We start from the raw sequence: 26,858 nt of genomic DNA, 5'->3' as shown, positions 1-26,858 counted from the left end.
AAAAATCAATTTTTACCTATAAAAAGGCAAAAGCACAAACACTCATCAAATATGGACTCTTCCAAAGGACAGCTCAGAGAACTTAAATATGAAGAGTTTGTCTGTGGCCATCATCCCAAGTTATGCACACAAATAGAATTATCTCTCATCTGATGTGCTGAATGAACAACTTTGATTGAAAGAGTCTCACTGCTCTTTGAATCAGGAATGGGTATCATGTCTGTGAGTGGGGACTTCATATATGGTGTGCAGAGTCTACAAATCCCCAACTCCAGTTTCTTTGCAGAAAAAAAAAAATTGAAGAACTGGCCATATAACTTCCGAATGTTAGCCCTATCCTTCTTTTTTCTAATCTTAGCATACTCCTGTGGCAAAAAGATTGTTGCTCTCATCTTACAGTAGAAATGACTGTGGCTCAGAGGTAGTAATTTGCCTTAAATCTCAACGGCATCATGGGTAAGGTTGGGACTTATGCCAAAGGAAAAAAACAACAAAATTGTGCAATGTTTCTCTCTCATTCTGAGGAAGTAGCTCCAGAAGCTCGAATGCCTAGGCTGATTACTGAAGGCTGGTGCCTCATGGTAGAGCCATTTGAATAGGAAGCACTCTGCTTAGTTTTGTACCTCAAGGACCAAAAGCGATGGTTTTAACCACAACTGCCTGAAATTTGTAACAAATTTTCTTCCTCCTTCTCCACTCCTCCTCCTCCTCCTCTTCTCCTCCTCCATCTTCTCATTCTCCTCTTCCCACCTCCTCCTTCTTCTTCTTGTACTTAGATTCATGATGGTCTTTACTTACAACTTTATTGGCAACAAAGGGGAGAAATTTAAACAGCTTTAATACAGGGCATTGTAGCTGACCCTGTCAGACTAAACAAATCCCATTCTCAGGGCCCATCTACTTGTTCAAAGATGTACAGTACTAAATCTGCTTATGTGGTTGCCTTTATCAAGTACAGTGCTCATCTTCCAGGCAGTCTTTAAAACTTATTTCAGTATTGTTTTATTCATTTTACAAGTGTGGCAACTTTTTTTAACAGAATAAATCAAATCATAATAGGCTTCAATAACTAACCCTTCCCTAAGCTAAGCATCTTTTGGCCATTTAGTATCTATGGTGGTGAAGGTCAACTGTCAGCTTGATGGGATCCAGAATGATCAGGGAGGTGGGGATCTGATCGTGCCTGTGGGTGGTTTCATTGATTAGGTTAATTGAGGTAGAAAGACCATCTCTGCTGGCAGCAGCATTCCCTAGAACAGTGTCCTGGATTGAATGAAAGGGAGAAAGTGAACTGAGCACCAGCCTTCTCTGCTTCCCTGCAGTGGATAGGATGCGACGTTGACTCCTTCACCATGATGGATGGTGTCCTAGAACTGTGAGCCAAAGGAAACCAGCCCTCTTTCTATGTGTTATTTTTGTGTGGATATCTAGTCAGAGTAGCCAGTAAAGTAACGATTCCAGCCCTTCAGAAGATTCTGATCCATGTGTGGTTTATACATGTGTAAAAATGTATATGAAAATGAAATTACCACAGATTAGGTTACTTGCATTTACAGTGTTCTATACATCACTCTTTTCTACTGAGCAACACACCTTCCAGAGTATTTCTCCACCAACATATGTGCATCAGTGTCTTTCCTTTGAAAGCTGTGTATTGCTAATGGATACCTAGAGCACCACAGCCACTGGTGAACATATGGGCTGGTTTTACTTCATAATCCAGCTGACTGCTTTCTACAGTAAGCATGCAGAACTCCACATATGCTGTCACATATGCACATATGTGCACAGAGGGGGTTCAAACAGAGAGTCTGGGCTTGTGACTGTAGCATTTTCCTTTATAGATATGACCTCATTTACTTCCTCTGGTGTTTTACCAATAAACTCCCTCATGTAGCACACAAGAGGGTACCTTCTCCTAAGGCCCTGCTAACCCTGAACGGTATTGAAATGTCAAACTTTTATCAGATTAATTGGGAAAATATGGGATGTCACTTGTGTTCAGTTACAAATAAGGGTAGCATCAACCAACAGTTTGTGTGAGAATTCTTTGTTTTTTTTTTAAATAATCACCGAATGTCTTTGAAATATTATGTATGTCTAAGACCTTTGAAAATCAGAAACAAAATATAGTCACTAATCTATCGTATATGTGGTGAAATTTCTCCTATTTTTATCTTTTGTGTTTGGCTTCTTTCTTTGCAATGTTAAACAAAACTGATATGTATTAGACGGAAAATCTCTAAAATGTAGATGTTGATACTTTTAGCTTTTAATATTTGTGTGTCCCATGAATCATCACTACAATTAAGATATCATATCCATCACTATAGTTAAGGGCACATCATACTACCTATGTTCCTGTATAAGCCTCCCTCCCACCCCTGTCCAACTATTCCTATAGTCCTCATTGCTACAGATCAGTATGCATTCCCAGACTTTCATGTTTAAGGACTCATTTAGAATGTATTTCCTTGTCTAGCCTCTTGATTTTGGCTTTGTTTGGGGTATGTTTATCTACTAAACTCTTCATGGGCATTTAAGCTGTTTTTCTTACTGTAGACATTGTTAAAAGTTCTTGATTCCATGCTTTCTTTTTCTCTTACATGCTTGCTTATGACCTCAAAAGAGACTTCAAACTGGTTTTCAACACGTTTACAGTCTCACATTACCAGCTGCAATGTGGAGATTATTCAGTTCCTGCATATTGTTCTGAACACTTTGGGGGAGTCTCTTCAATTCCATCCATTCTTCTGGTTGCCTGTCTTATCGGGTATGGACGTGCATTTTGCTAATTAACAGTTTAGTTGCTTTTTTCCAAGTGCTGTTGCTGCCTTCATCTGGTGCCTAATGTCTTCTGAAGTAGCTTTTTCCCTTACTGTCAAGTTTTAAGAGCCATTCATAGATTCTGAGTGCAAGCGTTTATTAAGCATCGTGGGATTCCTAAATAGTTTCTGCAAGTCTCTAGATTAGCTTTTCATTCATTTCTTATGGTGTCTTTCAAAGGAAAACAGGTGATGTTTCTGTTAGGTCCAACTCACTTTTTTTTTCACAGATCATAATTTTACTTTATAACTTTAAACTATCTCCTCATATATCACAAAACAAATATCACGAGAGTTTTGTCTTTTGTTTTATTTCAGGAGTTTTGTAATTTTGCTCTTGCATTTAGACACATGGCCTATTTTTATCTGATTTCTCTATCTGATGCATAGTATGGTTTAGAGTTCATGTTCATTCCTTTTTATATGGCACCCATTTGATAGGGCATTGTTTTGAAAATACTACCATTTCTACAATGGATTACTTTATACCAACATCAAAAAAATAATTGTTAATATATATCTGGAATGGCTTCTTGTTTTGTCTGTGCCTTTAGGACCTCTGACTTGCTTGTTTTTCTTCATGACTTTACTGTATCAGTAACATTAACGTCTTGAAATTAAGCACTGCTAATCCTTCCACGTCATTCTAGAAAGTATTCTAGCTACTTTAGGCCATTTATTTTTCTGTGTATACTTTAGAACAATTTTATTACTTGGGTTCTGTTGACACTTGTCTTTGAATCCCATTGACTTACCTGACTGTGTGTGGGAAATCAACATCTAAATAATAGTGTATTTTTGACCATAAGCAAGGGACGCTTTTCAATTATGTAGGTTGCTTTCATCTCTACTAAATTCATTCTGGAGTTTTCACTTTCCTTCACAGTTTCTCTTGAGTTTGTCAGTAAACATTACAAATATTGCAATCCAGAGAATTGCAGGTAATTTTCATATCCTAAAACCTCACTTACTATGTCTAGTAGGCTTTTTCTCAATTTGTAAGATGATGTGACCTGAAAGTATAGTTTTCTCTGGATGTCTCTGCTTCTTGACCCTGTTAGAATCCCCTGCAAAATCCTGAACAGAAATGTTAGAGTGGTGATCCTTGTCTCCTTCCTGAGTTTACAGGTGAACATTTATTCTCACAATGAGCCTGGTGTTGGCTGGAATTTTCCCACGGATGTTGACCAATCCCCAGTTTCCTAACAGCTTTTCAACAAGTCAGTGTCCCATTACTCAAGTGGTTGTCTCCTCTGTTAAGATGATGACTTTTTATTTTGCTTTGTAGAGCACTGATACAGTAAATTACATTGACTGATCTTTTAATATTCCACCAACCTTGTCTTTGGAGGTTCAATCCACTCACCATGATCTACCATGCATTTTACATATGGTTGGATTTGTTTTCCTTAAATGATGTTCAGAATTTTCATGTATGCTTGTGGATGATGCTGATCTTTAATTTTCTGTCTTTTCTCTCAGATGGTTTGGATCTCAGCCTGTGGGGTCGTCATACAGATGTGACTTGTAGGGGTGAGAACAGGTGTTTCTTAAGGTAATCAATCTAAGCTACTGGTGTAAAAAAGGCCTGTTCTGTTCTAAGGTGTTTGTTACATATCTCCTCAGAATATGGACATCATTTGTGACATCACAGCCATTTTAATTTATGAAAGCATGCTCTATGATATTGGTACAGTGATGGAATCACCTAATGGCACATTCTTCAGACTGTGCCCCTACCATTAAATGGTATATAAATTCCCTTCCTACTGGCCAATCTATTGTTATTCTACTGCTCACAGATAATAATTCTTCATTCAAGTTTGAGTTTTAGTTATACTACAAAATGATCACTGAAGTGATCAGCATTTTAAAAATGTGTTGGTCTTTTCTTTTTCTTTTTCCTTTCTTCCTTTCTGTCTCCTTTCTTTCTTTCTTTCTTTCTTTCTTTCTTTCTTTCTTTCTTTCTTTCTTTCTTTTTAGTCTATGGTGATTTTGTGCTCCTTTAGAATTGTCAACTGTCAGAGGCTGTCTTTGCTTTGAAGCTAGTTGATAACGTTTGGGGCTTTTTCTTTATGGGGCCAGACAGCACATATTTATAGTCTATAGGCCTGGTAGTCTGCTGAGACTCCCATACTCAGTCCTTATGCCAGGAAACAGGGATTTTCACTGGGAAACCAATGTGTGTTACCACACAGCCCTGGTGCCTCTAGTTTAAAGTACAGCTCTGAATATTTCGGGACCTAAGGGAAGAAGAGAGAAGACATTTCTTCATTATGATGCTGACCCTTACTAGGTAAGTGTGCTGTCTCCTCTGAAGGGTAGAAAATCCAATGAGAGGTAGAGAGATACAGCAAACAGACTACTCCCTCTCAGATGAATGGAGGCACCAACCAACCTGGTATGGTCATGTGAAGGATAGAATAAACAAATGAAAGCATCCTCAGCAGAAGTTTTAATCAGTATCATATTGTTTCATCAGAACTTACAGCACATTCTATCTCCCCCAGAATCCTTTGATTGGTTCCTGGTCTTCCACATAGCCCAAGAGTAGCAGGTATTCAAGTTCCCTTCATAAAGTGGTTTAGAATCCAGTGTCTACACATCCACCTACTCTGATCATTTCTAGAAGACTTCTGACACATTTACAGTATAAATGCTTGTGTGAATAGTTGTTAACTGTGTGGTTTGTGAAATAATGACAAATGATTTTTTTCTAAAAAAAGGAATCTTGGGACCAAGGTTATGGCTCAGTCAGTAAGGCACTTACTGCCAAAACATGAAGATCTGACCTTGATCTCTGGAACCCACTGTAGGGAAAAGGGGCTGGCTAAAGAAACCCACCTTGACCCTGAAGCCCAAAACTAGGGAAAGATTGCTCAGATCAGGGCAGAAAGAAACAATTTGGCTCAGTCAGATCAGAGCCATCTCTGCCCCTGAACAACTGACTGTTGAAACCCACCAATCACAGAGCAAGAAGGTAGCACCCTGGCCCTGAGACCCAGAGTCAGGGCAAGAAACACAGCCTGGGTTTGGGACCTGAGTTAGAGAGATGAACACTTCATCCTGAAACCCAGAACCAAGAAAACATGCCCTGACTCTGAAACTAGTACCAAAGTAATGCTCTTGGTCCCTAGAATCAGAGTCAGTGAAAGATATGTGACCTGGCCTTAGAAGTAGTGTCAAAAAGCCAGGAAAGGACAGTGAAAGAAACATAGTTTGGCTCTGAAATCAGGGCCATCTCTGCCCCTAGCCCACAAAACTGGCCAATCCCTGGGCAGGAAAAAAAACTAACCAATCGCTGGTTGACTCTGCCCCCAAGACATTATATATAAACTGCCCTGCCTTATAACATGAATCTTAGAAGGTCTTATTAATAAAAACAAACCTGGAGCCAGGTATTGGGTTGGATGCTGAAAGATCAGAGAAGCCGAACAAGCCACAGCCACCTCACCTTGCCAATTTCTCAGCTGATCCTGTTTCCTCAGACTGGAAGCCTCTGAGTCCTCATCCAGAATGAATCTCAGCTGAACTGTTGCTCAAAAGCCTAAAAGCTTAACCACTCTAGTTCCTGGTCCTCACACCTTAAATACCTTTTTGCTTTCTTCCATCACTTCCTGGGATTAAAGGTGTGAGTCACCATGCCTGGCTGTTTCCAGTGTGGCTTTGAACTCACAGAGCTCCAGATGGATCTCTGCCTCTGGAATGCTAGGATTAAAGGCACGTGCTACCACTGCCTAATCTCTATGTTTAATATTATGGCTGTTCTGTTCTCTGACCCCTAGATAAGTTTATTAGAGTGCACGATATATTGGGGAACACAATATCACCATACTGCCTGGTCAGTTGTGAGATGTTCTCTTCACCCTGGTAGAGGCAGCTCCTCTCCTGGACCCCTCCTTCCCAATCTCTTTCTCAAAAGAGTTTTGTGTGTGAAGATCTTCATTCCCTGTCAAACAAAAGATCCTTGCTGAGACATCCCATAGTGGACAGTGCAAGGAGGAGCTGAACAAAAGATCTTTGCTGGGATGTCCCTCAGTGGACAGCAAGGGAGAGCTAAAAAAAAGTAACACTTTGCTCTGGAGCCAGAGGGGATTGCTACATTTCTGCAGGGGTTTCCTCTTTTGCAGGATGAAGCAAAGGATGCATCATTTTAGGCCAGAGAAGCAGAGCTCTGCTAGGAAGCCCCCTTAAGTGGGGACTGAGAAAAGCTCAGCTATAGCGGCTCTCCAGGAGAGGAGCAGGATTGCTATATCCTGCAGGGAGACACCAGGTATAGCCCGATTCTCCCGAACAGTCAAGATATTCTTCTCTGCTGAAGTAATTCCAGGCCTGACCCTTTTGAGCATAACTTCCCCTCCAGGGCAGAGTTGCCCTAAGTGGCTCGAGGTATTCAGGATACCTCGAGCTCCAACTGTCAGAGGTGTCCTAAGTGGCTCAAGGTATCCAAGATACCTCCAAAGCAGAGCTGCCGTAAGCGACTCCAGGTACCATACCTCACCCTCCAACCAACAGAGCTATTGTCAAAGCTGTCCTAAGTGCTCCAGGCATCCAGGATACCTCACCCTCCAGCCATCAGAGCTGTCCTAAGCGGTTTGCTGCTTGTGGCATCTGGGATACCTCATCCTCCAGCTGTCAGCTGTTCAAAGTGCCTATCTTGCCCTCCAGGGCTGCTATCTCATTGCAGCTCCAGCCGTCGCCTGACTCCCAAGTGATCAGGATACCTGTCCCCAGAGTTGTAAAACTCATGTTTTGGTGCTGAAATCCAGGACTAAACCTACAGAGTTACAACAAATTTACTTACACCCATATTAAAGCTTATCATGATCACCTGTACTTAAAATCCTATTGCTAAGGACAGGGAAGCAGAAAAGTCCTTTGAACTTGCTGGAAAGGCAGACTGGCTAGTCTAAGCCCAGCAAGAGACTCAGTAGATGGCACCTGGGAAATGATATAGAGGAAGCTGACTTCTAACCTGCACACACTTGCCCCCACCAAAATGACACACATAGAATATAAATGTAATTCTCTCCTGAATATTTCTTACCTGTAGTTGACTGAGCTCTTGTACACAAAACATGTCTCTTTGAATGGTTGAGTATAGACAAATGCATAAGCCTTGAAAGGACACATGGAAATCTATCTGTTTATCTATCTATCCATCCACCCATCCACCCATCCATCCATCCATCCATCTATCTGTCTACCTACCTATCTCTCTCTTTCTCTCTCTCTCTTTCTCTCTCTCTCCATCCATCTTCAAGAGGACTCTGCCCACTCTCTACCAGCTATCATTGACTAGTCCTCTTTCCTACTTCCCAGCAGAAAGAAACTTCTCTTAAGACTTCCTTTTGAGGCACTTTGCCTGAAGCCAAGATCTCCCAGGACCATTGAAATTTTGTTTTTAAGGATTGTTACTACTGGCCCAAGAGAAAAACAATGTGAACAAAGACAAAATGAAGACAATTGAAAATCTTGAGAATCACGATCACAAGCCAATTGTCTTTGTGTTCATTCAAACATAAAATGGACAAAGAAGTTACTTCTATTTGTTACTTTAATGTTATTATTCATATGAACTTTCTCTTCATCTTTCATAAATACCTTAATTCTAGAAAGAAAACGGTTGGCTTCTCGTGGATTAATTCTCTTTATGTGTGAATGTACATTCACACACAACTATGCTAGAGCCATATGTGTTCAGTAGAAGCCTTCCTTTTGAAATTTGACCCTTTACAAGGCTGGCTTTGAGATCTGGTGTGACATTCCTTCACAGTGTTGGACAGTGGTCATGAGATAGAGGTCAATCATTGGTCAATCATTGATGGATCTGCTGCTACAGTACCTATAGCATCCAAGGATGAATTTAGGCTCCATGCTTCAAGGGCAGCATGCACAATAACAGTGACTAACTATAATATCTTTCTGGCTTTCACTTTCAGGAGAGAATTCAGTAAATTTTAAGATATTAAATACTGTATTTTTTTAAGTCTTGGCATTAGTTGAATTTGCTCAACTATTGGTTTGCATAAATGTTCTGAGTATTCTTAAAGTAGGGCAGACTATCTGATGTTCTATTCTTAGATTAGAGATGCATTTTTTATTTACAATACTTACAAGTCCTGCTGAGTATTAGGACATAACCCCAGTGTGAGCCAAGGTGCATTTGTGTAAGAGTTTTATCTGAGCTTATAGGAGAACAAATTATAAACAACTTAACAATTCCCTCCCAAATATTCAGCATGTATCTACTGAAAACACTCATATTCTCCAGGATTAAATTTTGAGGATAAGCTTATATCATTGAAAATCATACTATTAAAATTAAAGGTGAAAACATGATAATCAAAATAGATGGCTAAGAGCTCTAACATTGTCTAAATCCATCTATTTAATAGTTACTTGCCCTCTGGAGTCCCCAGATTTCCTCTCAGCTTTTTCTCTTTCTTCTTCTTTCATTTGAGAGGGGACTCTGTCCATATATAACTCATCTTTCTTTCTGAGGCACTGGTCACAGCAGCACATGTTCCTTTTGTCCACGTTAAGAACATCTCTGCTTTTGCTCAAGCTGGGGTCCTTAGATTTGCTGGCAGCCTCATTTGACAGAGCTCTGATGAACTTCTGGTTCCCACTGGCATCCTAAGGCCAAATACAGACTTGGTTATATTTGTAGTAAGCTTCACCATCTTCTGGGAGCCCCAGCACTTCGCTGGGTTTGTATGTTACTAATGATCCATCAAATGGTTTGGGCAAGGTATCGAGGTGTACGTTTTAAAAGACAATGAAAGAAAACAGAACTCTTGGGGGCTTTGCCCTGGATTGCTTTGTGGAACTCTTTCTGTTCCTTTTCTCAAATTCTGGAGAGACACTACAAACACGGCCATCTATAGATAACACTCGAAGGGCTTCTTTGCCTTTTCGTTTCATCTGTTATCTGTGATGAGCAAACAGGAGTAATCACTTATAATGGTAAGGCTCAAAAAGGCAATTGAGCTGACCTGAAATCTGATTTCCTTGGGGAGCCTTCCAGAGTGCAGAGGTCATGGATGAAACAGTCACGCATGCTCTCCAGCACTGAGGCCCCTGGCCATGGTCCATCCTTTGTGGGTAATTTGCCAAAGTAAACTCTGGATGGATGGGGCCTCTCCCCAGTCACTCTCCCTCCGGCCTGAGCTGGAAAATTAATCTTGGTACAAAAGATGGGGACCGCCCTCAACCCTGGTAAGAAGTATCCACAAGTTTAAGTGTAAAGGTTCTGTAATGGCCTTAAATCTCATGAGTGTAACCTACACTGAGACCTATCTCACCACCATCTCAACGTTACCTGACCATTAATTCATTAATTTAGCCGCTGGTAGTTCTTTTGCAACAGGGATTAATTTTTCTTTAATTTTTCTGAGGTAAAAGGGCTAAAGTGACTATTAATTAAGCACTTCCCACTTTACCTGCTAAGCCTTCTCCATCCCTACACACACACACACACACACACACACACACAATCAGAGATTGTTATAAATAAAAATAAAAATAAGAATTGATAGCCAGACTGCAGGTTTACAGATTGGGTACATGAAAATTCACCAAGGCTAAAATTTCTGGGGAAGGGGACTCTGGCTAAAATGATGACAGTAGCCTAGGGGTTGTGATTCCATCTGCGTGAGTGTGTGTGTGTGTGTGTGTGTGTGTGTGTGTGTGTGTGTCTGTGTGTGTGTGACAGAGAGAGAGAGAGAGAGAGAGAGAGAGAGAGAGAGAGAGAGAGGTGAAGGGAGGAAGGAGGAAAAGAGAGGGAGAGAGGGAGGGAGGGAGGGAGGGAGGGAGGGAGGGAGGGAGGGAGGGAAGGGAGGGAGGGAGGGAGGGAGAGAGAGAGATCAGATGTCTTAAGATCCGTGCTGGAACTGAACTGGACAAGGATGGATACTGATATCTGAGGTCAACACCTCACTAAAAAGAAAGCTTTACATAGCCAAAGACAGCATCTTCAGTAAGGCTCATCAAAGCTTGCCAAACATCAGCATCTTTCCATGGATTCTATCAATGGTATTCTTACTGTTGAAGGGAAAGAAAGGCAAGCTGGGATTTTATCCTCTGAAGTGCAGAGCTAAACAAGGACTGATGCTTTCCACTGAGCAACTGAAAGGGAACATGGACAAGAAAGGAATGTAAGGACCTGTTTTTACGGATTTTCCCCCATGTTGTAATGGAAGACAGGGACATAAGCATGGGGACAGAAACTGAGTACTGTCACCCAGATCACAGTCTGGCCCAGAAAAATCAGTGAGAGTTGAAAAGGATGGGATAGATCTTCCTAAGGGAGAGTGACATAAGCCAGAAGAAGCATCTCTGGCTGGTGACTGAGCAGAAATCTACCACTATGAGTCATGGGAAAAGGTCAACAGAGGACTCATGGGGTGCTCTTTCTTCATATTTTTACTTTTAACAGCTCTAGTTACCCAAGGTCATGATGTGATGACTTTGTTTCTGACCCATTGTCCTAAAGTTTTGGGTAGCTTACTGCTGTGTCACAATGCTGGAATCACTTCACTTCATCTTATTGTCTCATCTGACCTCTTTACCTGAAGGTTGAGGACAGTAAGGTATTTTAAGAAAGACCAGTCCAATGAATTTTATTACTGTACATTGTTGTTGTTGTTGATCTCTTAATGTGCTTAATGGGAAGATCCATGACATCCATCTAGTTTAGTACCAACTATGGTTGCTAAGCATCCCTAATTCAAGGGGTTTCTTGGATAAGCCCCTGCAGATAAAGGGAAATGACTTTACCTATAAGATGAGCTGACCCCAGGGTTGCAAGGCAATGCACATTCTGGCATCTCTTCCTGGGCCTCTAACACTGATGCATCATCCTGAGTCTGAGATGTTACTGATGTGGCCAAGGCATCTGGCCCAGCTACCCTAGTGGTCCCCATCTCCATCTCCTGCCATCGGTGCTTCCACAGGCCCTGCCTCCTTGACACAGACAAAGAGCAGTCTCATTCTTTGAGAATGCACCTGCCCCATTCCTCTTCCAGATCATTGCCCCACCAATCTGACATACTGTGTAGGAACAGATTTACTAACAAACAGTAAAGCCCCCCTCTTACAGCTCAGGCCCTGTGGTGTCTGTTGCACTTAGCAGTAGAAGCCCCTGTTTAAAAGGCGCTGTTACTATTGCTATCATAAATATTCTGGTGGCTTTGTTCAATGCATGACTTGTAGGATTGCTTTAGAGCATCTCTTCCTGTCCATCTGGACTCTGACAACACTTGGAGAACTGACTGGCCAGGCCAAATGGACATACCCTGGAGTGCTTGTCCAGTGATTTTGTTTCTGAAAACTGGCCATTTCAAATGTGGCTGCTTCTGCCTGGCATGGCACCCTGGCTTCTGGATGTCCTTCAGCATTTAATTCTGAGTTCCTCCATGGTACTTGCAAAGCCCAGATGTCTGGTATACAGGGGACAAAGTATCAGCTGGATGTTGAATCTGGGCAATGCTGGGCCAACATCACTGGAGGGTTGCAGGCAGAACACACCCTCGGAGTCAGATTTACTACATGACTGACTCTAAGATTTAAAATCTGTATGGCCTTTGATACATCGGGGAGTCCTGGGAATGTAAAATTGTGATTATTGGATGAGATTTGAAAGCTGTGTGCTGAGCAGAGGCTGAGTGTTTTCCATCTGCTTCCATAACCACATTTAAAAGGCATTAGATGTCACAATTGTGGGGTCATTTTTGCTTGGTTGTTATGATCAATTTAATATATAATATAATATGTTTAGAAGATATATTTTTATAGTATTGCATTTGGGAGTGAAAAAGTTATTGTTTTATGTAAGACTCGTTGAAAAGACAGTGCTGCCCTAGTGGTAATGGCCTTCAGGAACACTACACATTCAGGAAGGATTTCACAAGAGCTCTGCCCTTTAAATCACTCCTTTCTGGGCACCATCTCTCCAGGAAAACAGCACATTAACACCCACCACCGCGATTATCTATGCCCTCATTTCAAGGCAGCATTTGGAACTAGCATGGGGGAGTGTAACACAGAAGTGTGCTACCTGACTCTGCGAGTCAGTTCTTGCGCTCTTCCATCCTCTCCGTGTTCAAACCGCTGTTACCAAATGGGCCTTTGAAATGTCTCCATAGAGCCTTCTGAGCTGGTGTCAGTAACCACCATACAAAGAGTCTTTACATTCAGTGCATGCAAGTTTTGTGGGAATGAGAGGGGATCTGGGACATGTTTTCACTAAGGAAAGACAAACATACATGCAAGCCCCACACCAAGGGATTGGAATGTTGGCAGGAGACCTCAGGAGATGCAGAGATTTGAGACGACCCGTGTGTGTGTGTGTGTGTGTGTGTGTGTGTGTGTGTGTGTGTGTGTGTGTGTGTGTGAAGCATAGGGCATGGGGTGGGTAATCAAGGACCTTGGAGGACTCACCTGCAGCTTCTGTCTGCAGACACCACTGGTGCCAGACACTTGGAGTTTCAGAAAGAAATTCAAATTGCAAGTCAGACTTACATAGGAAGCCTGGTTTGGGTGTCTAATTTCAATTGTGTGTGTCTAAACATTGATGAATGCAGCTGAAGGGCATTCTATCCTGACCTTCAGCCTAATGAGGACTCAGGAATTTGAGAAATTTACTTTGGGATACAAGTTTTATGAGGTGCAAAGACAAGACACTTAATATTAGACTTATCACTGTTCAAGAAAAATAACTTAAAATGTTCTTATTTGTTGAGAAAAAATAACTGTGCATGTTGGTCATTTTTTGTCCACTTGAAAATTAGAGTCACCCAGGAAGAGGGAACTTCAACTGAGGAATTGCCTCCACCAGATTGGCTTGTGACTCTGTCTGAGGGGTGTTTTCTTAATTGCCAGTGATGTAGGAAGTGCCCACTGTGGGCAGTGCCATCTCTAGTCAGGGCTGGGCTGCATAAATTAATTGCTGACAAGGCAGAGGGCAAAAGCCAGTCAACAGCATTTTTCTACACCCTCCCTTTCCATTCCTGCCTTGACTCCCTTCGATGGTGGACGGTAACCTGTAGCCAAATAAAGCCTCCCTCACCCCAAGGTGCTTTTGGTCAGTGTTTTATCACAGCAACAGAGAAGCCAAGTAGGATTCAGCTTTGGATGTCTATAATCAGGAAATCCCCACGCTGAAACTCTACCTATAAAGTGACTAGTTCTTAGCAAGGAGACCTGACTGTGGAGTTGGTGCCTGGCCCAAGAGGCCAGAGGAGTTCCTCCGCACCTTTCCACCTCCTGAGGACATAGTGAGAAAATGGGCTTCCATGAGCCAGCTGTGGACTTGGTGATACTTTGTTATAGCCACCAAATGGACTGAGACACACCATATTTTAAGAGTTATGTGTTTATCTTAGTTAAGGTTACTATAGCTATGATGAAACATCACAACCAAGGCAACTTGGGGAGGAAAGGGTTTACTTGGTTTCCACTTCTCTACCATTGATCATCATCCAAGGAATTCAGGACAGGAACTCAAACAGGGCAGGAACACGGAGGCAGGAATTGCTGCAGAGGCCAAGGAGGAGTAATGCTTACTGGCTTGTTCTTCATGGTTGTTCAACTTACTTCTTTTTAGAACTCAGGCCCACCAGCGCAGGGATGGTACCACCCTCAATTGCCTGAGCCCTTCCCATCTATTGCTAATTAAGAAAATGTCCTACAGGCTTGCCTACAACCCCTGATCTTATGGAAGCTCTCGCTCTCTCTCTCTGCGCGCGTGTGTGTGTGTGTGTGTGTGTGTGTGTGTGTGTGTGTGTGTGTGTGTTATTTATTAATTTTATATCCCAACTGCAGTTTCCCCTCTCTCCTCTGCTCCCAGTCCCTCTATCCCTCTGTCCCACCTCTCCCTTGCCTTTCCCCACTCATCTACTCCTCCTCTGTTGCTATTCAGAAAAGAGCAGGCTTCTCATAGATATTAACAAAACATGGCATATCAAGTTGTAATCAGACTAAGCACCTCCCCTTGTATTAAGGATAGGCAAAGCAACTCATTATGAGGAATAGGGACCCAAAAGCCAGCAAAAGAGTCAGAGATAGCCCATGCTCCCATTGTTAGCAGTCCCATAAGAAGACCAAGCTACACAGCTATCACATATATGTAGAGGACCTAGGTCAGTTCCATACAGGCTCCCTGGTTGTAGGTTTAGTCTCTAAGAGGTCTTGTGAGCCTAGGTTAGTTGATTCTGTGAGTTTTCTTGTGGTGTCATTAACTCCTCTGGCTCCTACATTCCTTCCTCCCTCTCTTCAGCAGGATTCCCAGAGCTTGGCCTAATGTTTGGCTGTGGGTTTCCACGAATTGCTGAGTGAAGCCTCTCTGATAATTACTGGGCTAGGCACACATCTATGAGTATGTCAGAATGTCGTTAGGCATCATTATATTGACATTTTTCCCTCCAGTCCTGTTTGGTTCTATCCTAGGTCTCAGGGCCATCCAGCCTCTGGGTCCTGGTGCTCCAGGCAGTGTCAGGGGTGGGCTCACTCTTGTGGCATAGATCTCAGGCTAGACCAGTCATTGGTTGGCCACTCCTACAATCTTTCTTTCACCCTAACACCAGCACATCCCATAAGCCAGAGAGACTGTACATCAAAGATTATGTGGCTGGGTTGGTGTTCCATTCCCTCCTCTCATGGTCATGGCTGGTTACAGGAGGTAGCCAATTCAGGTTATGAGTCCCCTTTTGCTTAGCTGGGGTCATCCTTGAGATTCCTGGGAGTTTCCCCTCGCACCAAGTTTCTATCTGAACCTGAAACAGCCCCCTTTCCAGTCACTTCTTTCAGTACTCTTCCCCATACCACACTCCCACTTGATCCTTTATGTTTCCATCCCCACCCACCTTCAGTCCACCCATGAAATGTCTTCCATCTCCCCTTCCCAGGGAGATCTGAGCTCCTCCCTTAAGCCCTCCTTGTTACCTAGCAACTTTGGGTCTGTAGATTGTAGCATGGTTGTTGTTGTTTTTACTTTTTTGCTCTTTTTTCTTTGGGCAGTGCAACATCCAGGTCCCAAATAAATCATACATGGAGGCTTATTATTAATTACAAATGTCTGGCCTTTAGCTTGGCTTGTTTCTTGCCAGATTTTCTTAACTTTAAATTATGCCATCTACCTTTTGCCTCTGGGCTTTTTCCTTTTCTTACTTCTCTATATCTTACTTTCACTCTTACTCCGTGGCTGGCTGTGTGTCTGGGGGACTGGCCCCTAGCATCCTCCTCTCCTTGTTCTCTTACTCTTTCTTTCTCTTGCTCCTCTTCCCAGGTTTCTCCTTCTATTTATTCTCTCTGCCTGCCAGACCTGCCTATCCTTTCTCCTGCCTCACTATTGGCATTTCAGATCTTTATTAGACCATCAGGTGTTTTAGATAGGCACAGTAACACAGCTTGACAGAGTTAAACAAATGCATCATAAAAAGATGCAACACATATTTGCATCATTAAAACAAATGTTCCGCAGTATAAACAAATGTAACACATCTTAAAATAATATTCTATAACATATGGCTATCCTTTACTTTATGTGTAATATTGACTCATAAGTGAATACATACCATATTTGTTTTTCTGGGTCTAGGTTACCTCACTCAGGATGATTTATTTTTATTTCCATTTGTTTGCCTCTGAGTTTCACAATTTCATTGTTTTCAACACCTGAGTAATACAGCATTGTGTAAATGTACCACGATTTCTTTCTTCCAATTTGTATCCTCTTGGTCTCCTGTAGTAGTAGTCTAATTGCTCCAGGTAGAACTTCAAGTGCTACATTGAACAGATATGGAAAGAGTGGACAGCCTTGTCTTGTTCCTAATTTTAGTGGAATTGCTTTGAGTTTCTCTCCATTTAATTTGATATTGGCTATTGGCTAGCCATATATTGCTTTTTTTATGTTTAGGTTGTTCCTTGTGTTCCTGATCTCTCCAAGAGTTTTATCATGAAGGGGTGTTGGATTTTGTCAAAGGCTTTTTCATCATCTAATGAGGTGATCATGTGAATTTTTTTCTTTCAGGTTGTTTATATGGTGGATTACACTGACAGATTTTCATATTTGAACCGTCCCTGCATCTCTGGGATGAAGCCCACTTGATTGTGGTGAATGATCTCTTTGATGTGTTCTTGAATTTGATTTGTGAGTATTTTATTGAGTTTTTTTGTATCAATATTCATGAGGTAAATTGGTCTGCAATTCTCTTTCTTTATTTAGGCTTTGTATAGTTTAGATATCAGGGTGACTGTGGCTTCATAAAATGAGTTTGGCAATGGAGGCATTTTTTAAAATTGAGATTCCTTCTTCTCAGATGGCTTTAACTTTTGTCAAGTTGACATGAAACTATCTATCTAGCATGGTGTGTTTTCAAATTTTTGAAATTGATTTTAAAAACAGATTATTTTACTTTTTTATGTTTATGAGTATTTTGCCTGCATGCATATTTGTGCCTGATACTAGAGTATCAAGTGTTTGTGAGTCACCTAAGAATTAAACCCAGATCCTTTGGAAGAGTAGCCAGTGTTCTTAACCACTGAGCTATCTCTCTGGGCCCTTGAAACTGACGTTTTAAAGTTGGCTCTTTTCTAAGTCACTTAGGTAAGGAGTGACTGACATGAAAACCCACATACAGGTGTTGGATACTTGATGTTCAGAGGTCACCTTAAAGCTGTGGACTCATCACACCATGAACACTCCCCTCGCCTGGATTGTTTTCTTTCTGTTGTTTCCAATTCTCATTTACCTGATTTATGTCCTGATACTCACCCCAGTAATCTGTTTCATGTTGGCGATTCAACCTCTTGATGATGATTTTGTTCTTTGACTTTTGGTCAAGTGTGACCAGTATTAAAACCAACTGTAATCCTATGTGTCTGCCTAATGAATTTTTGAAAGTTGAATGCTTGTGTGAAGTCATGACTGACATCAAGAATCAAAACATAAAATCCCAAATTTCCCGTGGCTTTGGCAGTGGTTTCTTCACTTCTCCGACCTAATATTCTGATTTCTGATCAATTTATTGACAGTCTTCAAACTTGTATATTTAGTGTCATCTTGGAGTACCGTTATTTTTGTCTGATTTGCTCAATATTCTGTTTATAAGGTCAACATATAAGAGCTTATATAGCAGTTCTCATGGTTTCTATGTTGTATCTTGTATGGATACATACATTACTTTTTAAAAGTTTTAAAGCACCAATAGAAATGAGTATGTTACTGAAACACAATATGATATTTTGATACTTGTATGCCTTGTGTTATGATCATGTTCAGGTCAGCACACTGTCTCCTCTGACACCATTTCCTTCTCACGACTTGAAATGTACAGTACGTTGTCATTGTCATCACCATCTATGATCATTCTCTTATGTTTTAGAGGAGCACATGTTGCTCCTCTCTATCAGTAACTTTGTACCTAGTCACCAAATGCTTCCCTCCTTCTCTACTGTTCCTCCTTAATCACAGTCGACCATAGTTCTACTCACAACTACTATGAGATCTGCTTCTAAAAACCCACATATAAGTAATATCATGTGTCATTTGTCATTTGTCCTTTTGCGCCTAGATTATTTCACTTAACAGTAAGCTCTGGTTCTATTTGTGTTATCATGAATGACAAGATTTTTCATTACTGAATATCTATCTATCTATCTATCTATCTATCTATCTATCTATCTATCTATGTGTGTGTGTATTTTCAAATGCATATATATGTCCTTTGTCCATTCATCAGTTAATAGATGCTAACATTGTTTCAATTTCTTCCTCTTGTGAACAGTGAAGCAGTGACCATGAGTGTGCAAATGATATATTTGATTCCTCTCTTTGAATGTATACCCAGAAGTGCCATCACTACAGATCATTTGGCAGCTGTGTTTTGTTTTTTGTTTTTTTTAATTTCTGAGGACCTCTGTGCTGTTTACTTATTTCCACTGCCATCAACTGTAAGAAGGGATCATTTCCACCACATCCTTGCCAGCACTTGTCACTGTTAGTCTTTTTGACAATCCTCATTCTTTCTACAGAGAGATGACACCCTCACCAGTCTCACTAGGCTGTGAGGCATGCCTTAACTTTCCCTGGTGGTTAGTGGTGCTGAGCATTTTAAAAATAATATTTGCCCATTTGGGTTTTCTTTTGAAAAGGTAACCTTGTGTATTGACCATCTTTTAATAAGGATTTTTTATTGTTGCTGTTAAGTGTTCAGGTTTCCTCATGTTCCTGGATATAGCTTTTTAAGTTACATCTTCATGATCTTAAATGTCCCTTCACTTTCCAGTGTGATATAATCAGATACATTTTTACTTCTGTTCCTGTGCTTTGGGTCTTGTTAAAAGCATCTTACCCCCTCAGGTGTCCCAAAGCATGCACTGTAGGTTCTCTACTAGGGTTTTCAGACTTTTGCTATTGTATTTAAATTTTCATTGCTTTGAAGTTGGCTTTTACGACTGATGAAGCGTGAGAATATGGCTTCATTCTTTTACATGTGGATAACCAGTTTTCCCAGTACCACTTACATAAGAGACTTTCCTTTCTATACTACTTGTTCCTGCATTTTTTATAAAATAATCAGCTAGCTTAGGGCTCAAGAGATGGTGCAGAGCTAACAGAAAGTTTCCAGGGGACCTGAGTTTAGTTCCCAGCATGCAGATGCAACTCCAGCTCCATGAGATGTGATGCCTTTGGCTTGTAAATTCACTTTTACTCATACACATATACACACAGACACACATACATGTGTGCACACATGCACACACATACACACAAACACACACACACACACACATGGCATAGTCAAATAAAGTCTTTAAGAATCTGTTCACTGCAGATTCATGAGTTTACTTCTAGAATTGGATTGTTCTTCCACTTAACTGGTCCATGTGTCTGTAGTCATGCCAGAATGTTACTGTTTTGCATATCTGACTTTTAATATATTTTGAAGCCAGATAATACAATGCCTTATGCTTTGTTCATTTGTTCAAAATGAATTTGGCTACTCGGGGTTTTTTTTTTTAATACTTATATATTGATTTTGTGTATCACAACGGCTGAATTTGTTTCATAGGGTTTGGTAGAGTCTCTGGAGTTTTCTGTATACAGATCACATCAGCTGCAGACACTGACTTTATTTTTTTTCTTTTCCCGTTCAGATACACTTTATTTCTCTTCCCTAATTTCTCTGGCGAGGTCTTGCATTACAGCACTGAGAAAAAGTGCTAAAAGCAGTCATGCCTGAATGATTCCAGACCTTAAAGGGGACACTTTCAGCTTTTCCCACTCAGAGTTGTTTTGCTTGGTGTGGCTCACTACATATACCCTTTATTGTATTTAGGTGTGCCCAGTCTTCACACTGTGTGGTTGGGCCAACTAGTTTTATATCAACATGAAGCAATCTGTTGTCATCTGAGGGGAAGAAACATGGACTGAGAAAATACCTCCATAATATCTGGCTGTTAGGTGAGATAATGTTAAGGGCATTTTCTTAATCAGTGATTGATGTGATGTTTTGATTCTCTGCAGAATTTGATGTTTTGAGCTGTTGGATTTTGGTCTTTCTTCAGTTCAGTTCTTCCTTGCTAACTTGCTAAAACCTCCTTTGTACTACTGTGTATAGGAAGTATGTAACTTTGGTTTAAATTTTTTTATTTTATGGGGATTGAGTTAAACAATTACTTTGAGTCTCAGGAAAGAGCTTTTGTACTTTGGACTGCTGAACAGCAAAGGGACTGTGATGACTACGGGCATTCTTCACATTAGGTGAGTATGTTTTACATTCTGTGAAAGGGATGATAGGGCCTTGGGTAGAACATTATGTTGTAAATGTGAAATGTCCTTACAGGTAGCCTTGTGTGTTTGAGTAGTTGGTCTCAAGCATATGGCACTGTCTTAGAAGGTTATGTAACCTTCAGGGAGTAAGGCCTAACTGGATGAAGATGATCACTAAGATGCAAGCCTTGATGCACTTCCTACCCAAGCTCTCTTCTCCATGGTTGATGGTATGGAAAGCTGTAGCTGTAACCATCTTGTTAAATAAGAAACAGAGCCAATTGCAGAGTTAAAAGCCAAGAGGTCAGAGCAATAGCTGAGAGTTGAAAACCTTACCCTTCACTGCTGCTGCTGTCTTTCCTCTCCTCAAGAGGCCTCCTTCCTATGTCCTATCTTTTATATAGCCTTTCTGTTCTGCCTTTTTTTCATTGGTTGTAAACCCAACTACATGACCTCCTCATCACTGCCTGTCTGTACAGACCTCCAGGTCTTCTAAGATTGGTACTGAGATTAAAAGCATGTGTTGCCATGCTGGCTGTATCCTTGAATACACAGAGATCTGCCTATCTCTGCCTCCCAAGTGCTGGGATTAAAGGTGTTCACCACCACGGCCCAGCTTCTGCTATAGCTTGCTCTGACTCCAATGCAACTTTATTAACATACAAATAAAATCACATTTCAGTACAAATAAAATATCAACATAGAAAGCTACTGGCATGTTAGCAGCTATGGCATGCTCCTGCCCCTGTAGACCAAGCTCCATTCCATGATCCTGCCAATGACAAAATCTAACTTCCTGAACTGTGAGCCAAAATAAATCCCCGCTCTCATGTCATGCTGATCTTGGTTGTCAACATGATATGCCTGGTAAGAGAGAACTTCAGTTGAAGACTTTCTTCCATCAGATTGGTCTGTGGACATTTCCTTGATTGGCAGTTGATGTAGGAGGGCCAAATGCACGTGGTAGTGCCGTGTCTAGGCAAGTAGGCAAGGGCTATATTGGAAAGGTAGCTGAACATGAGCCTAAGAGCCGATCTGGAACCAGCATTCCTCCATGGTTTCTATATCAAGCTTCTGCTTGAGTTCCTGCTCTGGCTTCTCTCAATGGTGGATGGTAAGCTGTAAGCTGAAATAAACTCTTCCCTCTCAAAGTTCCTTTTGGTGATGTGTTTATCACAGCAATGGAAAGCTAACTAGAACAGCCTAGAATAGGACCCTGTATTAAGCACTTGCCCATAACAGTGAGAACAGGGATGAATGCACTCATTCATTTTTCACCTGTAATCTTTAGAGCATGTAAATCATCTCACATCATGTGTGTCATCACTCAAATCTGTGACCTTACCACCACCACACATGTACCAGGAGGACCCATACTCAGAGAGAAGGTCCAGGAAGTACATGTTACATGGTTATATGTATTTTCCTTCTTGAAAAGCTACAAATATATAGACTAGGTAATGACTATATCCACAGGGACAACAGTCAGAATGCATAGGTAGACATTTGAGAAAGTATGAGTGTTTCCACCAACTGTACCAATATCCCAGGTTTCTCTCAATGATGCAGCTACAGAAAACAGGCATTTGCTTTGTTTATTTTTTTCACAGTTCTTTCAAAGATGTTATATTTCTATAAAGAACCTTAAAGTTCACACATATACAAACACAAATATTCACACACAAATACAATATATGTATCCACACACTCAAACCTACATTAGAGACATGTATATACATACATATACACATAATATAAACATACACACATATGCAAACATATCTATACACATATGTGCATGCTGACACATGTGACATCACATTCATGCACACATATATGGGCACACTCATATACCACACATATACACGAACACTCATACATATGTATGTATGTATGTGCAAACACACATATACTTATGTATATAAGTATATACAATATATTCATATACACATTATATATAGGCAAAAATATACACACATTCACTGGTTCACATAAACACACACATAAATGTACATATATACACATACACATACATACCACACACAAAGATTAATACACATAATAAATGATCACATTATATTGTCCTTCTGGTCCTTGCTTTTTTCTCTCAATTATGTCTGTGGAACTTACATTTTAAATAAATTTCTCAAATGTTTCTTTTGCAAATAAAAGCTTAATAACTGTTTTCTTGGAGCTTCTGTGTCAGAATCAGAAAGTGTATTCTTGTCTATGACCTGTTCTTCAATCTTAGTAGTTCTTAGTAGTTCTAAGTCAACTTTGATTCCTTCCTCTTCAGAGACCTCAGACCTTCTGAATGAATGAGATTTGACTTGATGAGAAGTATCCATAATAATCTTGGACTTCCATTTGGGGCGTGTCACGTGTCTCCCTTGAATGCAATAAAACCACTGTTCATACTCAATATTTAGTGGTACATGGTTGGTGCTGGGGAACCAGCCTGCATGAAGGTGCAGATAATGAATCTAGTATGTGGTTGGATACTGGAAAGACTGACAACATGTATGAGCCTATAAGCCTATCATAAGTACTGAGTGTTTGGGGGACATTGGTAGTGACAAGGAATTTTTCAGCCTCTCTTCCTTGACTCTCACTCCACTTGCCTGTGCCCCACAGTGTGGTAGGCCATGGAGACCAGTGCATTCATGTACACTGAAGGGGCTTCTTGCTACAAAGATAGACTCCTGGTAATAAAGCAGACACATAAGCTAACAAAAAAATAATAATAAAATGCATGAAAAAACCAGCTAAGCCAGTGTGCTGCTACCAGACCTGAGCAGATGCCACCCTGGTTTATTCAGCACTCCTAGATTCCCAGCCTCCCCTCTCTAGTTGAAGAATAAAAATATGAGGAATATCAGGGACAGGTTATCTTTTGCTGAGTTCCACAGAGCAAAGCAAATGAAGGTTATGGAAATATATTCTATGGTAATTTACCCTCCTAGAATGCAGATACTGAACTTGAAGGACCCATAGCGAAGTTTGAGATTATCTCAAAGGCAGGCCTTTTAAAGACAAAACCAAAGTGGAGTTATGAAGCTGGAGTGTAAAGACGAAAATGTGATAAGAATGGAAGTAGATGGCCAGGGGACTGTTAGAGGGACACGAGAATAAATAGCCCCCCAAAAGGGCCAGTTCCAAGTTTGCAAGATTGCTGAGATGGATCCATGCTTGAGGCAGCCTCATGATGCCCTGAGGGAGGAGCCAAGAGTGGACCAGGCAGGTGCACATTCTTCCCTCATGATTTTCTGGCTCATAGGCATTGCTCTATGCTCTCCACAGTCTCAGCCTTCCAGAAGCCACCAGAGACAGAGTGCAGACTGAGCCATCCTAGTGGGGATGAACAGGAAGTTAATATAATGTGGGCATGAGAGGGCTTCTACACCTGGGAAAGCATTTCAGAAATGAAATTCTTCAGACTAAGTGTTGAAGTACTATTGTGTTAAACAAAAATGGTCTTTTGAACAAAAACAGTCTCTAAAATGCACTGCAAAGTGTCCACTTTGAGGAGAAAGGTTCATGTTCTGCACAGTGCTGAGCTGCTGGAGTTTAATCCCAGGGCCCAGAATTGTGCTCTGACATTCAAGTCCGTAGACACATCAGTGAAGAGCAGACCTCCGAGATCAGATCACTCATTAACTGGTTGTTTTTATTTAAGTTGTTCTATTACCAATAAGGACTCAGAGTCAGATATTGGGGTGATAACCTGATATATCAAAAAAGTGGAGGAGGAGTGACCAGCTGAGCTTCCTTTTTTTTTTTTTAATGGGAGACCCAGCAAGCACATCTCTCTCCACACATCCCAGGCCAAAAAGATGGAGAATCGCCAAATCCCTCCCTACTCCTTCCTGTCTTTTCTATCTGTCTCCCTGGGTTCTCTGTACTCTCAGTGGTTAATTCTAGTGACTGGTTTCACTCCCTGATCCAAAGTTAATTTTATCAAAACAGTTTCAGAGTTTCACAGTGTGATCTAATATCCCACAACATCAACTCATCCCAGTAGGCACAAGTCCCTGTTGTAAGCCAAGTCAGGGCCCAGGGCTTCTGTGAAAACACCAGGGCAAGAGCTATGGCATTTGTGGCTGCGTTTGGTGAAATCACCACAAAACTAAAGAATACCTAGTATTCAAGGTTTAATACAGCAAATCAAAATATACCTAATTTAGGTTGTATAGTTCTTAGGGCAGGGATGATGGTGAACTTGGGAGATAGAGGCACCAAAAGCAGGAGTTTGAGGCTAGTCTCTGCTACATATGAAGTTTTAAATAATCCTGGGATACATAGGACCATATAAAAATAATTGATTACATGAATAATCCCATTTCAGAACACTGAGAACAGAAGTAGTAAGAAGGCTCTCAAATTGACCGTCCTAGCTACAAAGTTCACGTGGGATATTTTTTGCTAAGATCTCTCTTTCTCATTCTCACCATCTCAAACATTTGGCTAAAGGATGCAGGTCGTTTCCCTTGGAGCCAGATGAGAACAGCACATCCCTGTGGCCAGGGCAGAGGAGAGGTGGCACTGTTGGACTTGGAAGCCTGGGCTGTGATGTAGGAGCTGGGATCATGGGTGCGAAAACCTTCAGGGACCAAACAATTGAGCCTGGAACACATTTACTTATCTACTTAATGGAGAAGAGCCAGTGTGATAGACAGGGGCAGAGTCTGCTTGCTCACTGCTGCCAGTGGTGAGCACAGAGTCACACAGGATGCCAACTCAATGCTGGCTGAGTGTTGGCACTTGGCTGAAACCAAAAGCAGCCTCAGAGGACAAGGACAGTAATTGGGTGTGGCACGGGACAAGAAAATCATGCTTGACAATTCAGGGCTTCCTGGCCACCAAATGGTGGAGTTTTGTTTCAGTGAAAAAAGAAAACCAGGAAGGTATTTTAATCTGTCTATCCCCAAAGCAAAATTAAAAACAGGTAGTAACACTGAGCAATTATAGCAAATTCAATTGTGTAATATAGGAAAGCCAGAATATTTTAGCCTCAAATATTCTAAGACTAATAATTGCAGCAAGTCCAATAGTAAGGTAATAAAAGCTGGAAATAAAATGGAAGCTTAGTTTAGACTCAAGGAGTTTGTGACAAGATATTAAATATTGTGTAAGTGTCCTAGAGGAACCAGTGTGCACCCCAGGGAAGCTCAGGGTCATTGCAGGAGCCCACAGAAGTGTTAGAAATGTTGAAGAGAACAGGATGAAGTGTTATGGTTAGCAATTGCTGGGCAGTGTCATATCACTATGGTTGGGGTAGGGAGACAAATGCCACACTCTGTGACTAGGGACACAGAGAAGACAAGTGTCACCATTGTGGATGGAGACATAAGGAAACACCAAAGACGTACCATGCTGTGGCTCGAGACCCAGAGAGGAGAACAGCACATCCCTGTGGCTGGGGTAGAGGAGAGGTGGTATTGTTGGGACTCAGAAGCCTGGGCTGTGGTGTAGGAGCTGGGATCATGGATGTGAAAACCTTCAGGGACCAAACAATTGAGCAGTGGGGGCAATGGAGATGGGCTGCCCTGAGCTGGGCCCATGCAGGAGATGTGTATCTCAGGTGGTGAAAGATGCCCCAAACTGAAGGAATGCTGTTATTTCCTCTGCTCACCAGGGTCTACTGCTGGAACTGTAGAGTGTAGGCTATCAAATCCAGGGCAGAACAGGGTAAGGATAGGAAAGGAATATGAGGCCAGCAGAACCCACCCTAGGCTACCACATATAAGCCTTGCAAATGTGGGAGAGTCTGCTGGTGGATTCTGACCTTCTGAAGGGTTCTTATGGGGAGGAGACAAGAATGAGGAAATGATAGATAGGAAGATAGGAGACAATAAGAAAGACAGAGACCCCTGTTGTTCATATAATCCCTCTAAGTGTGGTCTCTGTCTTTCTTATTGTTTCCTATCTTCCTACCTATCATTTCCTCATTCCTCTCTCCTCCCCGCAAGAAACTCTTTGACAGGTCAGAGCTGGACTCCAGCATTATATGGGCAAGGGGATGGGGGTCAAGATTCTGATGGGGAAATCTTCAGAGACAACTGAACCAAGCTCAAAGGAACTCACAGACTTTAGACTGACAGATGTCGAGCCTGCGTGGGGCCAGACTAGACCCTGCATACTGGAGACAGTGTGTAGCTGGGTCTATTTGAGGGGCCCCTGACAGGGATCAGGATCAATCCCTGGTACATGAGTTCACTTTCTGGACTGCATTACCTATGGTTGGACACATTTCTCAC

Source organism: Onychomys torridus, chromosome 8, assembly GCF_903995425.1.
Source record: "Onychomys torridus chromosome 8, mOncTor1.1, whole genome shotgun sequence".
In the NCBI taxonomy this organism is placed as follows: domain Eukaryota; kingdom Metazoa; phylum Chordata; class Mammalia; order Rodentia; family Cricetidae; genus Onychomys; species Onychomys torridus.
This window is presented reverse-complemented; position numbering follows the sequence as displayed.